Source organism: Daphnia magna, linkage group LG1, assembly GCF_020631705.1.
Source record: "Daphnia magna isolate NIES linkage group LG1, ASM2063170v1.1, whole genome shotgun sequence".
Taxonomy (NCBI): domain Eukaryota; kingdom Metazoa; phylum Arthropoda; class Branchiopoda; order Diplostraca; family Daphniidae; genus Daphnia; species Daphnia magna.
The window spans coordinates 12,062,306-12,076,783 of NC_059182.1; the positions used below are offsets into that span (position 1 = coordinate 12,062,306).

The window sequence follows — 14,478 nt, forward strand, 5'->3', positions numbered from 1 at the left end:
TATGTCGGTCGGGACTTTGGTCGAGCAGAAAATGAAGTCAAAAAAAAAAATTTTGATGTTTCGGAGTAATAAAAGAAAAAGAAAGAAAAAAAAGGCGCTGGTTTTTAACTTAAAATGAAACAAAAAAAAACAGACGGGGTAAAGATATATATATACTGCATATGTAGGTGTACAAGTCTCGGGATGAAGGTAAGGGGGCAGACCATCAGGACAGGCAGACGAGGAGAGGGGGGGGTTTGCTATCCTTGTGTATGATAGAAATTTAGTTTTTCTTTCCCGAACAACTCCAAATGATGAATGCCGGTTAATTATAGAAGCGAAAGGATAATGCGCCTGTCTTTGCATTTTACTATCTATGTGTGTGTTTGTGTGAAAGAGAGAGAGAGAGAGAGAGAGAGACGGGAAGGGGGAGGAGGAGTAGTATATATCGTCGTCCCATCCGAACGAAACGGCGCGGTTGGTTAAATGAAGGCCAAAAACTTTGTAGACACCGAAGGATGTGTGTAAGGCAGGTGAATTATTATCACTACGAAGATTGAATTCAATACTATACAACTGAAAATTTCTCTCCTTCCCCTTTCGTCTGGCTGGCGTTAGCGTGCCACTAGTGGCTCCGTCTTTTTTTCTTTCTTTCATGTGGTGCCTATCTCGAACAAGCCAAGGCCGACGAGCCCGTAAATAAACGCGTTCCATCAAGCGTTATTAAATGCAAGAAAATTGCTACCATAAAACGTAACAAGACTTGCCAGGATCAAATGTTAATCAACCTATTCTATTTTCTTTTTCTTTTCCTTGCATTCTCATTTCGAAATTCTTGTTTTGCATTTCGCACTCAAACAAGGCAGACACACTTCAATGGATCCAAGTGTCAATAAATAGGGCAAGTTATTATTTTTATTCGCAGATTTCTTGTGCCTCTTTTTTTTGGCAGGAAAGTTGGACTATATATACGACAATATTTATTGAAAAAAATAAAAATAAAATCGATTCGATTGATGCTCACGAAGCCCGTTAGCAAAAGAAAGGCCTCGAAACGATGATGTCGAGTCGGTTGAGCGAGGCCAACCTCAGAGATTTGTGGCTTTCGTGTGTGCTTTATGAATAGCATTGCGATAATGCGTGTGCCGGGCGTGAAAACCAAAAATTGAAGGAAAAGAGAAGCAAAAGTGAAACAAAAAAGAAAAAGCAGCTGAAAAGAAATAAATATAAACAGAAGAAGAGCGAGAGAGAGAGAGAGAGATGACTTTGCGGTCTAGTGAGCGTACATCACATTCAACCAAACAACGCAGAACATCCTTAAATAAAAACAAAAAAAAGAAAAATAATAATCGTAATTTTCTTTTACTCCGGCTGACGCTAATCAAAAACCGCGCTCTCGCCTTCGGTTAGATTGATTCGAATTCGTTATCTATGGCAGTGGTTTGGTATATATATATGTATATAGAACTAACCTGCGTGTTCTTTTCCTCGGTCGGTTCTTTCATTTTCCATTTGGCTGTCACATGATAAATCAGTCGGGCTCCGATTCGTAATTTTGAATGGAAGGCGTGTTCGTTACAAGCATCCATAAGGCGTTCCTTCCTATATACCACACCAAGTAGTGTAGCTATATACAGTCTATGTAATATGTTTTGTTTTATTTCGAATTTGTTTTGTTTTTGTTTTGTGTTTTATATTGCAGCCGTGTGGCGTGGTTTGATTCCATCATTCTCCTTTTCTTGTTTCTCCTTTTCTCTTTATTCCTTCACGCGTTATTGTGGTTTGTTCATTCTCAATTTGTTCAGTTTTTAATTCTTTGTCTGCTCCACCTTCTTCTTGAACGCTGTCGTCTTTCTCGTGTCGCACTGCCAACCGGTGGAAAACAAGCTTTTGTTTTTGATATACAGCGACAAATTACATGTATAAAAAAATATGAAATAAAAAAAAGCGAGTTAGGCGCCCGGGTTGTTGTTTTTTAAAAGGAAACGTCAGCACCGCGACGCTTTTTGTTTTTTTCTTTATTGCCTCCCTAGTACACTTTTATTTCGCTCCTGGGATGATGTTCGTGAAGGAGGGCTCCCTCTGCAATCGCAATCCATTAGTTTTTTTTTTTAAGAAAAAAAACGGGGATTGACATTGTTTTATTTGAATTATTTAGGGGGGGGAGATTGTTCCATGTTTTGGGTCTCGTTTCTTATAAATTGTAATAATAATTAGACTTGTGCGTTCGGCAAGAGGTGGATGGAAGAAGGAGGGTGTCGAGCCGGAAGCGCAATTTCATTGCAACTGTCGTTGCGCCGTTCATTAAGCCCCCCAAACAGTTGATTACACCCACAGCTCCAGACAGACAGACGCGAAGTTTGTTTTTTCCAGTCAGCGTGAGAGTCCACAACCTACAAGAAAGAAAGAGAGTTTTAAAATAAAAAAAGGGAAGAACGAAGAATGAAGAACGAAGAAGAGTTAAATAAGCCAAAGGAAGAAGCGCCAGTTTTGGGTCTATACGTCTACGACATACAGGGCGCTGCGTCTAATTCAGCGAGTCTCGTTAACTCGGCCGCCCCTGTGTCTATTTGTCTGCTCGACTCAATATATCTGCTGGCAATCAACGCCATTAAGTTTGCTGGCGGCCGTGAATGATTTAAGGATCGATGCGCGGCGGCGACCGCCCAGTGCGAATCCTGGGATCGCTACCTTTTGTTTTGTTTTTTTCTATTTTCCTTTTCACCGTCACTCCGCTGTTTTTATATCAACGCAACCAGTACATAATCTAATATATATATATATATATATACGCGTGTTTCTCTTTGTCATCCGGTTTTTCTACTATTTATCTCCTTGTCGACAGTTTCGCTTGTTCCACGCAGCACTATACCGACTAATTATTTAAGTGTACACGCATCGTTAACTCCTGTACACTCGTCCTCCTGTCTTTCGATTCACTTTTTTTTTCTTTTCCTTTTTTTTAAAGCTTTAAGCCAAACTTGTTTTCTGGTTTTCTTTTTTGGGAGAAGTGGAGGGGGGGGAGGTTTATTCTTTCCAGTTATTCGCTCGTTTTCGTTCCATATTCTTCTTGATTGCGCATTATTTTTTTCTTGGTACTGCAACATGTTTTATGATGTGCAGGAGAAAGTGTTTCAATAACAACAATCGCGCCGCGATGAACGAACAAAAATTCGCCCCTTTTTCTTTTTTTGCTATTTGCATCTTTTATTGTGTGTAGAGGTCACCTATTTTTTTTTGTCTTTTTCTGCTTTCTTCGGTCAGGTCGAGTATGGCACGGCATGGCCCAGTCAGTGCCACAACAATAGACTGGCGTGATTATTGCCATTAAAATAAAAATAAGAATAATAAAAAGCACACGGTGACTACGAGGACAACAATGACGGCCATGGATGATGATGAAGTCGGCAAAAATGCGATACCGGTTGAAAATGGGAGAATGAGAGAAAGAGAGATAGAGAAAAGGATGCGAAGAAGAAGAATGAAAGAGAAGTAAGAGAAACAGAGAGCGATGGCCAGTGATATTTCTCGGAAGACAGGACAATGAAAGGTGATGGCACACGGATGAAAAAGATGAAGAGCACCTGGCGTTGGCTCATTCATTCTCGTCGGAGGTCTATAACAACAACAGCCCGTCACCGCCCGTTGCCGCCCGCGCGTTTTTATATCTAAAAACTTCAACTTCAACTTAAAAAAAAAAAAAAAAAAAAAGGGGAAGGGAAATCAGAAGAAGAAGAAGAAGCAGAGGAGGAACGTTGGTATAGTTGGAAGGAAGGAAGGAGAAAAAAAAAAAAGGGCTAAGAAAAGAGGACCGACGGGAGAGCGAGAAAAAGAGAGTGAGGACCCCCGCAGAAGTCGAGTTTGAAACAATTATTTACGATCAAGTCGACATATTCCTTGATTTTCTTCTTTCTTTTTATTCCCTTCGTTGAAAAGAAAAAAAGGAAAAAAATAACACGACGTTAAAATAAAAACTGAGAATAGAAATAAAAACACAAATATCGCCTGTATAGGTCATCCTCTATCTTCTGTCTTGTATCATTATCTTTTTTTCCGATGTTATGCTATATACGTTAGTCAATTGGGAAAATGTCAGCAGGCAAATTGAATTTCTATTTGACGGCTTGATGGCGGTTATGCGAGCTGCAGGGTATTTCTTTCCATTGCGTATTATTAGCGGCAGCGAAATCAGAAGTTCACCTCTTTTTTGGGGGGGTTTCATTAAATTTTCCGTTTTCTTGTTACCCACCAAAAGACAAAACAAAACGGAAGCTCCCGAAACACGAGTCATTTCGACCTTTATTTGTCGTACGGTACACAACGGCGCAGAAGAAGAGTTCAGGTCGCAAAAAAAAAGAAGAAGATGGCGCTGCGTGCAAATGTTTTCTTAAGAGGATCTTCATCGATGTGGACAAAGGAATCAATTAAAAAAAAAAAAAAAAATGCTCGTTGCTTTCATCTCATCTGACAACTGTGTAAACACACACACAAACTATAGAAAACCTGCGCGCATATAACGGTGAGCTTGAATAGACGGGCAAAATCTCTTCACTCTCTCAATTGAACAGTAAATGGAGATGTATCGCATACGCTCCATCGTCTCGTGATGGATGAGCCCCGTGTTATATCCCTCCTCCTCATTTTAGTCTATCCAGCTGGATTTCTCACTCTCTTATTTATTTATTTTGTATTTTTTTTTTCTATTTACTCCGTGTATACATGATGGAGAGACTCGGGTCGAGCATCTAACGAGCCACTATAGCGAAGAGTATTCACCGATGACCCTCTCCATTTTGTGCGTGTGGGCGTCGAGTGTTTGGTTATTGCTGTTGTCAGTCGACCGTTTAAATCCCGTGGCCACCGTCGCGCCCTCCCCAAATAAAATCATCATCACATAACGAAATGCGTGAAAGTCCACCCATCCATTGAAAAGTCAAAATAATAAAATTTAAAAGAAAAAAAAAAGAAAGAAAAAAGGAGAGAAGAAAGCGGATGAAAATGAAACGATGGGCTCGGGACATTATCAACAAAACTAAACTAAAAAAAAGATGAAATCAAAAATGAAAAACAGTTTTGTTTTGTTTTTTTTTCTTTTGTAAACTTGTAGAGTTTATATGTTCGTTTTAAAAGGCGAGCTGAACACAACAACACGGTTCACAACACACACACACACACACACACAAAAAAGAGATAAAATGAAAAGAAACCTGCTCGCCTTTTGGGCCAGCCAGAGGGGGGGGGGGGGTTACGGACGGAGCGATCCAGTAAAATGGCCGTATACGAGAGGGCACAGGGTCACATGTACAGTTTAGGTAACACACACAGCATTTTGTAGGTTTAAAAAAAAAAAAAAAAAAGAAGAGAAGAGAAGCGAGTTGGGGAGGAACAAGGTAGGAGAGGAGGGCCAGGTGATAAAAAAAAAAAAAGACACCCGTGTCCTGCGGTGAGTAGGGTGGGCATTTGTTACAGAACGGTGTCATTTTCAACACATGTTTTTTTTTTCTTTTCTTTTCCCTCTTCTCTCCCTTTTTTTTTGGTGTTCTATAACGGACTAAAATGTGGATTTCTCGAGTTCTATACCTTCTTCTTCATTAAAAAAAAAAAAGGAGTTGGGGGGGATATAAAGGTAGGTAGGAGGGGGGGATGATTTTCAACACTTCAGACTGTGTAATTCAAGATCGGACACGGACAAAAGAAAAACGCCAGCCAAATGGAATTGTCTTTGTCTTATATATTCTATGTGGCTCTCTTTCTGACTCCTGAGGATGGGCCAAAAAACTATGCGTGTGTAATGGCGCATCAAACGCGACGGGCCGACGGCCTCGCTGTTCTTCCTAATAAATTCTAATTAAGACCCGGCCGCATAGCGATGGCAGGTATATCATCGAGCAGCCCAATCCCCTTCATTCTCTTCCTTCTCTCTCCCCCCCTTTCTTTTCTCTCGTTTTTATTAGATAACTAGTTGTTGTTTCTTTTTATCGTTTTTCTCGGAAATAGATGGACGCATTCAACGAGCATTTTGTCATCGCATTGTCTGCGGCCGGACAATCGTCTCGATGGGCCACACGCACACATCAACCCTCTCTACTTCTTTCCCTCTTAGTTTTTCTATTCGAGGATTATTGTTTCGTGTAGACGAGAAACGAAGTTATATAACATCAAAATGAGGACGTAAGAAGAAACTGCTGATTTCTCTATGACCACATTTCCGATGACTATGTGAATTTAGTTGATCTTTTTATTCCTATTTGCTCGACTCGTTTTGTTTTTTGTACCTGGTATCGTGTGATTGCGAGAACGGCGTTCTCAAACGAACAAAAAAATGTCTTATTTATTTTATCCATCGTTGCGAGAGTTTCAAGTTCTTCTTTGAAATACGAAATGTTTTCTTCTTCTTCTTCTTGCAGGGAATGAGATAAAAACGAGCCTTGTTACATTCGCGCGAGACGGTCGTCAACAACGCGAGAATACGAACGGAACGAGATGGAATGATATGCAAGGTGAAAGGAACTGCTGACGTCCGTCATCCGTCAGTGTCTCCTCGTGAGTTTTGAACGCCGTATAATGTAATGAAACAGCCGATATACGTTCGTCGACAAGATGAATTCACTGCCTTTCACGCAAGGACATCAACTATTAATACAAGGAATTTTCAAAAACAAAAGAAAAAGAAAGATTTCGAAATATAGAAAAGCAAACAAACTAATGCCATAATGCGATTACACCAAGAGCGTCCAGTTGTGCCGTGATTCCGTACAAGGGACTCTTACACCTGCTGGGAGTATTTTGAAAAAACGAAACGAAAATGGGAAACCAAAAGAAAAAAATCATGATAAATAATTTCTTAGTTGCCTATTTTGTTTTGTCTCACGTAACGTCCCGAACGAGAATATGAATGACGTAGGCCTATAGGAGAGACTGGGTTGTTGTTGTTTTGTTTGTTTAACCTACGCGTTTATAGTCAATGACAAGCGGACGAACGGTGTAACGGATGGATAGAAAACAAATGGCAGATGGCTCTCGCTGTGTGTCTTGTCACTATAACGTATTTATATACAAACGCTCCTCAATCAAAGGCTTTCACGAAGTTTAGGCTTTCGCCAAATGTTGGAGCTCATCACGCAGGCCAGTAATACGGCGTCAATGCGTTTGTCCAGTGCGTCCTCAAATAGCCGAGATGAGCATCTATAGGTCAGTTTCATGAATTTCGAGGCTTATATTATGTCGTTTGGCCGTATAAGACCGAGATTTTCGCCTTATTTTGGCTGACTCTGCAACGAATCCCCGGCATTCGATTGAGGTCACGGGGTCGTCCGTGCGATACATTTTGCGTACAGAAAAAAAAAATACGAACAAACTAAAAGTATAAACCAAGACTGTAGAGGTAGAGAAAACAAAAAAACCAAAAGGGGGGAGGGGGACTAGAGGCAAGAAATAATTTGATGATGATCCTTTATTGTAGTATACTAGATAGGATAACGGGAGGGAGATCTTGATTGGGGCCAACCGCCGGGCTTGGTCAATGGGGAATTATTGACGATCAATATTGACGGTACGTGACGATCTGGCCCTGGCCGATTGGATAGCTTTGTGCTCCCCCCCTTTTTTTTAAAAATCATTTTCTTGTTTATTTTATTTATTTTTTAAGGGAAAGATACGAGAGATTGGAGAGGTACTCGGTAGAAAAGAAAAAACAAAACAAACAAATTCGTCAACTTGCGTGCAAAGAAGTTTTGGAGACGTTGCAATCATCGGACGGCAAGTTTGGAGATGGTTCAAATCATTCAACTATACGCTTGTAAGCTTTTCCTTTTTATTTATATCCATCTATGTTATAGACCATAGACGTACAGTATCCACAAAACTGCGGCGTCCCCCTTTTCGTCAACAGATCAACGCAGGCCAATGTTCGCTGTACTTAAGCGTCACGTGGAGCGCGACGTCGAGGTTTCCCATCTTGATATGCCCGGCCGCCTTTTTTTTGTTTTTTTGTTCATACAAAAGTCCAATATCCTCTTTCTCTGCATCCCCTACCGCATGAAATCTTTTTATTTTTCATTCTCTTTTCTCTTTATAATAAATAAGTATGACTTGTGACGATGATATAGGTCCATGTCGCAGCATTTTTCGATCATATACTATCAACAAACAAAAAAACCGACGCTTGATCCCGCGCATTCGTTGATTGATTTATTAGTATTGCTAATCAATAGTCCCTTTTTTTTTTGAACCCGAAAAACGGGTCCCCCTTTTTCTGCCTTTCTATTGGCCATCATAGTATTTCCCCCTCCAAACCTTCTTATATATATACGTATTGCATGTAAACTATACGCCCTGCTGGTGGGGTCTGGATGTGGCTGCTGCTGTTGCAGTTGTTCGCTTCTTTGCGCTCTTGCGGGGGGGAATCCTGCTGCTCTTGGTGCGCATACAAGTCGACTGCGCTCGAGATTTACGGCCGGCGACCAACAGAGAAGAAGGGCCCACACGATAAGGTCTCCCCTTTAATTTCTATCGAAAAACTGAAGGGGGGGGGGGGGAGAAAAAAATGTATATTTTCACAACGAATCTAGCGCAAAAGTATCATCGAAACCTCAGAAAAAATAAAATGTAAGAATGAAAAGAAGAAGAAAAAAAAATTAGAAGGTTATGACCTGATTTATGTCAGATTATTCATGGGGTATTGGGATGGCAAAATGGAGGGGGGATAGTTGCAACCCTCTTGTTGGACACAGTTGAACTTTCATTATTCAGCACAGACGTGTAAAAGAAGGAAAAAGGGAAATAGCCCCCCCTCTTCCCAATTTTTTTTTTTTTTTGTGCCTTACAACTGGAATTCCAAACGAGTAAAGCAGAAAAACGACACCAGAAAAAGAAAAGGTGATGAAAAGCTCAACGACATTCCGACACACCTGGGCTGATTTATGCAGCTGAGATTCGACAGAGCGGCTTTCCTATAAATATATCTAGTAGTGTACTCTCTTTATCCGACGTCCAATAACGTGCGCAGAACAATAAGCGAATGCGGGTCAATGAAGGTCTACACGGAAAACATTTGGCAGCAGCGTAACATTTTCATGGCCATACGATCCGACAAGAAAACGAACAATCGATGAATGGGCTGGGATAAAAAGGGGGCCACAGTTCTATTGTACACCAATGACAAATGATTTAGCAGAAGAAGTCGGCATCTACACACATACATATAGTCAACTGGTCCGCCGTCAGTGTAAAAAAAATAAAAACGAATGTCGTGGCACAACCGTTTGTCATGAATCAAATAAACTTCACCTCATCGACCTGTTGTTTGTAGGCCGCACTCCGCGTCCGATGGCGAAACGTATCAACGGCCTCTCCTTCTCTTATATATGGACTCGCCTAAATGGAACGATGGTTATTTTTTGGGCTGCAAGCTTAATTAGAAGAAGTGGACAACGCATGTTGCGTGAGGCCGGCAGCCGTCGGGGTCATTTACAGACTGTAGGAGCTGGGAAAAACGAAGGGGGCCAGATGCCATGCTATAGACTCGATGGAATTATATCGAATGGATGTACACACTTTTAAGATGCAAGTCCTATATATACGTACAACAGTGGAATACGTATAGATACGTGTATATCTATATATATATATACGGTAGTGTAATAACATGTACGTGCGTGGGGCTCACGATACAGAGAGGAAAGAAGATGGCCGACTATCAGGGGAGATCTACTATTGTTTTCTTCTTCTTCTTCTTCTTCTTCTTAGCTGATGGCTATTTTTTTGTTTCAACGGGTGCGGGGGGTAGATGTTGTTCTTCCAAGTCCTACTGGGGTCATCGACGACCAGAGCCAAACTACCGTGGACGTCGTTGACGGCCGAGCTGGACGGTTAGGGGCGAACGTGAACGTCTATGAGAGGCTGATGGAAACGACGATTTGTTTCCCTTTTTTGTGTGTGTGTGTGTTTTTTTGCCTCCATTTTTCTTTCTCGTATATTAGAAGACTTTTGCTCTCGTTTTTCGACGGACGTTCTCTCTGTCTTACGCAGGGCTATGTTTCGTATACGTTTTTTTCTTTTATTTGTTCTCGTGTCCGGCTGGAGTAGAGTCTCGGCTGGGCTTGTCGGTCAGAGAGGCCCCTCGGTTGCACTAGCGCTGCTCAGTTGTTTTTGTTATCGCAGCAAAAACTAGACGGCGACCGTGTTGGGCTATTAGGCACGTCAGTTGGCCAAAGCTTTCGGGGACACTTGGCCTTCCCATTTCTTATTTTCACGCTCTTCTCTGGCCAGGCTATTCAGGGCTTTTTAGTCGGTTAGATGGCAGAGGGGGGTGGGGATATACAACTCGACCTTTGCCGGCCACGTCTCAACCATTCGGTCAGGAAAAAGATCATTGCATCAACAGTGACTCTTTCTTTCTCTTTAGCTCTCAACAGTCTCATTTTGTTTGCCTCTTGCGTCTATTGCCAATCTGTTTTGGCCTACTACTTCGATCTTCCTTTCGTTTATCCATTGGGCGTATATATATGTGTGCCACAAATGTCTACTGATTATTCGAAATCCACGCACATCTCAATGCTCTCATCATTGGCTTTGATGCAATTTCTCTTGTGTTCTTTGTACTTATTTTGGATCTCCCCTTTTTGGATCGTGTCTGTTTATATGCAGACAGTTTTACAGCGTGGCCACATTGTGGAAGAAGATCGTAGATGTAGTGCCAGCTTTGTCCAGTTGCGTCATCTCGTTTTGAATCGACTAGCGGGCGTCGCAATTTTATCTTCAAGCCACGGCTCAAAAACAGGAAATAAAAAATAAAAACCAAGCAAAAGGGAAACATAAATTGAAACAAAAGAATTCAAGGTGGCCGTGACTGTCACGTATTTTTAATATTTATATACGTATATGCACCTTCTTTTTATCTCCCTTATTTTTTTTATGTTTCCAGAGCAAATAGAATCAACCGCCTCCCCCCCCGAAAAACGACAAAAAGATAAGTGCACCTCGTTGCTTGTTGCAGCCCGATGATGACGGTGGGCGTAATTTTTTACGATCTATCACGTTGAATGGCAATTAAACGGCTTGGATTTTTGTGTTTTTTTCTTTTTAAATCTACAGTTGACTGAGGCGGGACGGGGGGTGATTGGGATAAAGGTAACCATCGCACTTGTCTCGTTTTGGGGGAGTTTTCTTTGTTGCTTGTGTTGTTTGGTGTGTCCCTCTTTAGTCGTTTTTAGAGTTCGCTTGTTGACGTTGTTGTATTTTTTGTTGTTTTTACGACCCGATTCTCGTTGTGTGAGGGCTAGAGCAGGAAGGACAATCCATTTGGTCGTTCATTCACGCCACAACGCGTTATTAATGCCAATTAACGGGCGTAAAAACAAGGGGGAAATAAATGTAGGTGGGTGAATCAAGAGCCGCAGAAAAGAGATAAAACAACGTGGAGAAGCGAATAAAAACAACAACAAAAAAACTTGTCATCCACCACCACCTCCGCCATCCTCTTGTTTTCTAACCTTCCCTATTTAAGAGGTGGCTTCGCTCTTCGATCCACCTGTATTTAAAAAAGAAAAACGGTGGGCTATTAAAAAGAACCGAAACAAGCCTCGTACTATACGGCCTGTTATTTTCAATTTTGTGTGTGTGTGTGTGTTCACCTTCAACGTTTGTATGCATGTGTGTCGTTTTACGATGTGGCTTCTAATCGGACGGACGGATTTCCTTGAGAAAAACGGTGGACAAAAAAACAGAACGGGGACCAAAGTGATTAGACGCGACGCGAGAAACAAGCAAATAAAACCGAATCAAAAATAATGTTTGAGCTCACGATGGAAGAAGAAGTACGTAGCCTTTAAAAAAAAATATATATGTATATACAAGCGCTATAAAAATCATGAAAAAAGTAACGTATCGAACGAAGGGAAAATAATTAAGAAACACGACGAATGAAAAAAAAAAAAAATTAATCGTCAATGTATTCCCGACTAAAATGTACGGAGGTTCTATACGTGTGATTTCTTCCTGTTTTCTGGTTTGTCTTTTGTTGCCCCTTTTTCTATTTTTGTTGTTGTCTCTTTCGTAAGTAGCCCACGTTCAATGGATCGTTAAAAACGTTAAAAATAGAAGCAGTAGATAATTCTCACCAGAAATGAAGTGCACGTAATTGTTTTAACGATATAAATGTAACCATCAGATGGGAAACTATTTCAGAAAGAAAAGAAATTCAAAAAAAAAAAAACAAAAATGGGGTTAACAAATAAAAGATGGCGAGATTCGTTTGTACTTGGCTCTAAAAAAAACCATCCGGTATAGGAGCGAAGGACATTCGCCTCTCTTGTATGCAAATTGCAGACATGCGGGGAGGGCGGACGAGATATATTTCATCTGCTGGACTTATATTCTCATCGTGGAAAGGTGACGTTGGTCCGTTTGTGCCCAAACAAGGAAAGACTGTCGGAAATGAGGGAGCGCAGGCAATTGAGCGCAATCAGTGGACAAGCCAAGTCGGGTCCGTCTTCAGAAAAAGAAAAAAACTTCTTTATGGTTATTTGAATAATCAGATACACGAACGATCATTTGTTGCATCGCATGGCCAGTCATTTTACCGCAACAAGAAAAGAAAAAAATAAAAGGGAAAAATCGGGAACAAGTCATTTTCCGTTTCGTCTCTTTTCTATATATCTCCTTGTTAGGTAACTGTAGGCGCAGAAATGGCTTTTCAGCAGAAGCTCTTTGCTGCTCGCTTCTATCTGTGCACTTCATTTGCTTGGAATGTCGAGACTGCAAATACAACGCGTCTCTCTCCTTTTTTTCTTTTCTTTTCTTTCTTCTTTAATTTACGATCATCGGTATATTACCTGGCAGCAGAACGAAAGCCGAAGAAGCAACGGCCACATCTGACGAGGAACAACGTACTGCATGTACCTCTTCTGTTGGCTGGGGTCGCCAAACCGTGGAAGAAAAATCAAACAGAAAGCAAAGAAGGAGATTTCCCACACGCCAGCAAACTGCGGTGAATGACGTCAAATAAAACAAAATGGAAGGTGACGATAGAGTGGCAATAGAGGGGTCGATGAAGAAGATGAACACTATAAAAAGAAGAATAAGAACAAGAAAAATAGACAGAGGGAGAAGCGAAATCAAGGCAAACACATAAATTAGCGCGCAGAGGAGCTTCTCCGCTTGGCCAGCACATAACGCAACTCACAACTTAGATATATACGTTATATATACGTCAGGGAAAGGGCCAGCAGCACAGCAATTGGACGGAAATCCTCGCCCTTTCAAGCAAAAAAAGGAAAGTCCATGTTGCCTGCATTGGTCGGATTGCGGCAGCTATGTCTATTGATCTAGGTCGATATAAATCAGTCAATCGATAATGAGAAGAAAGGAAAAAAAAAGAGGAGCCAGTAACCGTTTTTGAAGGCTTTCAGCATCTCCCTTTTGATTTTTTTGTTTCCTTGTTCAGCTTCTGCTTTTTTTTCTTTTTTGCTTCTTTCTTTGACTGTTTGTTGCGGTTCCGTGGAAAATCCACAATGCATTGAATTCATGGACGTCAAGCGTCAGCAGCCATTGCCTCTTGAAATTTATTTTTCAGTCCGTTGGTGGTCGTTGCTTCCAATCAGGCAAGTATCAGCCACGCGTAAGATATAAGGACATGGAACAACAAGAAAAAAAAAGAAACACAAAAAAAAAAAAAATAAATAAATAAAAATGAATTTTTTTGCCGGTTCACTGGGAATTATAATGAAGAGAGGACGTGATGTTTTTGTTTTTTTTTTTTGGGGGGGGGGAACAGGAAAAAAAGAAATCTAAAATGGAAAAGAGCCACCAAACAAACGCCAACAATTGTCTCTTAATCGTTCTTCGTAACGAATAACAGCCGGACGGAAATTCGTGTTATTATCCCGTAGAAAAGGACTTTGATCGCTTTATATACGTATATACTCTGTGTGTACGTATATATACAGTGTGTGCTGTGTGTGTGTGTGTTTATATGGTTTCCCAATCGCTAGTTGAGCTGTGAAAACGTGCGGGATTGCCACCCGGTCTTTAAGATTTGGTCAAACCGATCAACGGAACCTTTCGCTATTTACACGGGGCGGAATCACACGGGAAACAACGATGAGGGGGGGGGGTCCATGAGCTACATTTTTTAAAATAAGGTTTTTGTATTTTAAAACCAAGTCTGTTGTTGGGTCGTGTGATGTTATACACTAAACTATCGATTAGTGGTCGCGCATCAGGTTGACGATGAACTTATCCGTCGTTTAAGAGGAAGGCTGGGTGGGAGGGGTGTAAAAGAGTAGCAAATTATAAAATGAAAATAAAAGAAGGGGATAGGTAAGAAAAGAAAATTGAAAGACGTGAAGGAAGAAAAAAAACAAAAACGATAGAAAAGTCATTAAAAAACAATGTTTTTTTGGGGGCTACTGTCTAATTGGTTACGATGCAACCGGACGGAGAGAGAGAGACGGGCGAATGAAGAACGAGACGACGACTAGAAGAGGAAAAGGATTAAAA

General features: G+C 41.0%; 1 long non-coding RNA gene across 1 annotated transcript; it reads right to left on the minus strand.

Moving 5' to 3' along the window:
• Nucleotides 1–11,980: 11,980 nt before the first annotated feature.
• Nucleotides 11,981–13,293, minus strand: LOC116915977. Its single transcript, XR_006644620.1, has 2 exons — nucleotides 12,813–13,293; nucleotides 11,981–12,469 (listed from the first exon to the last, which is right to left on the minus strand). It is a non-coding gene; the product is annotated as an uncharacterized LOC116915977 (long non-coding RNA).
• Nucleotides 13,294–14,478: the final 1,185 nt, after the last annotated feature.